The sequence below is a fragment of the Penaeus monodon genome, chromosome 12, assembly GCF_015228065.2.
Source record: "Penaeus monodon isolate SGIC_2016 chromosome 12, NSTDA_Pmon_1, whole genome shotgun sequence".
Taxonomy (NCBI): domain Eukaryota; kingdom Metazoa; phylum Arthropoda; class Malacostraca; order Decapoda; family Penaeidae; genus Penaeus; species Penaeus monodon.
This window is the reverse complement of record NC_051397.1, coordinates 34,899,627-34,902,126: the sequence shown is the minus strand read 5'-3', so window position 1 is coordinate 34,902,126 and position 2,500 is coordinate 34,899,627.

Genomic DNA, 2,500 nt, shown 5'->3' with positions numbered 1-2,500 from the left:
CAGTTAAGTATCGTGCTGTGACCACGGCGGCTCAGACATGAACCTACCGTTAAAAGAAGAAGATACATATACATATATGTATATATTCATATACATATATATATATGTATATATACATATACATATATTTATAAATATATACATATATATATACATATACATATATATACATATACATATGTATATATATACACATATACATACATATATATATACATATGCATACATATATATATACACATATACATACATATTTATATACATATACATAAATATATATATATACATAAATATACATATATACATATACATAAATATACATATATACATATATATATATATATATACATATATATATATTACATATATATTATATATACATATATATTACATATATACTATATATATATATATATATTATATGTAATATATGTAATATATATGTATATATATATATATATGATATATATATAATATCTATATATATATATATATATATATACTATATATAATATAGATATAATATATATGACATAGATAATATATATAATATATGACATATATATATCTATATATATATTATTTTATATATATTATAAATATATATTTTTATATTAATATATGACAATATATAACCCTATAAAATATATATATTATAATCTATTTAATATATATTTAATATATAATAGAATATTATATTTTTGTTTTTATTATATATATTTATAATAAAATATTATATTTTACATTTTAAAATTTATAATAAAATATATATATATAAAATAAGTATAAATATATTTTTATATATGTTTTATATATTTTACATATTTATTTAAAAAAAAAAATACATATTTTTAAAATATATATATATATATATTTTTTTTTTTTTTTTTTTTTTTTTTTTTTTTTCTTTCTTTTTTTTTTTCTTTTCTTTTTTTTTTCTTTTTGACGGTATTTTAAATTTTCTAGCCCCCGTGATAAACCGCTTTAACCCTTTAATTTTGTAGTTTTCGTTTTGTGATGCTCTTGGAGTGAGTCTTGGGGGGGTTTCCCAAGTTCCTTTCCACGGAGAGTGCCGGTGTTACCTTTTGGGGAATAATTTCTCTTTTTATCCGGGTTTTGGGGACCCAACCCTGACGGGGCTGGTTTGGCCACCCAGTGGCTAGGAAAGCAATCGGGGGTGAATTTTCCCCCCAAAGGGGAAAAAGCCCCGGGGCCGGGGGCCCTCAAACCCCTCGATTCGTGCAGTCCGAGCCCCTAACCACTCTCCCAAACCGCACCTTTATTTATCATTTGTATATTATAAAATAAATATTTAATATTAAATATATATATACTTAATATATATATATATATATATATATATATTATATATAAACATTATATAGCCCTGTATTTTATATGAAATGATATAATATTTACATTTTTTAATATTATTTTTTATTATAATATAAACTATAAAAAATTTTTACATTTTAATATTACAAATTATAAATATATATACAAAACCCTATATTTTACTTAAAATTTTCCCAGATTTTAAATTTATATAATAATCTATATAAAATAAATAATAAAATATATTAAATTTTGGTATTGATAAAATTTTACATAACATTAAACCTAATGTTTTACAAAACACACAAAACACACCCAAAAAAAAAAAAAAAGAAAAAAAATTAAAAAAAGAAAAATAAAAAAAAAAAAATCTAATATACAAAAAACATAAAGGGGGAAAAAAAGAAAAGTAAATAAATAAAAAAATTTTAATATAATAAAAAAGAACAATAATAGGAAAAAAAAAACATTAAAAAAAAAAAATAAAAATAAACATAAAACAAAAAAAAATAAAAATTAAAATAAATAAAAAATCAAAAAGGAAAAAAAAATTTTAAAGAAAATAAACAAAAACATAAAAAAAATTTAAAAAAAAAAAGAAACCCTTTAAAAGAAAAAAATAAAAAAATTTATATAAAATTTTAAAAAATTAAACAAAAAAAAAAAATACAATTTAAAACTAAAAAAAAAAAATTAAAAAAATATACATAATAAAAAATAAATATAAATTTAAAAATAACAATAAAAAAAAACAAAAAAAAAAAATAGAAATATAATATAAAATATATATATTATATTAATTAAAAATACATAATACTTTAATAAATATATTATATATAAAATTATATTATATATATATATATATGAAATATATGTATATATATAGATATATATATATATATTATATATATATATAATATATATATATTATATGTTAATATTTTAAAATTAATATATAATATATTATTATAAAATAATATAAAAATTTAAGAAATTATAAAGATAATGTAATATATGTATTAAAAATTTATAAAAAATAGAAAATATATATATAATTATAATTATAATATATTAAATTATATATTATGAATATTATTATATATTTTAATATTATATATTATATATATATATAGAATTAATATAATTAAATTTATATTAAGAATAA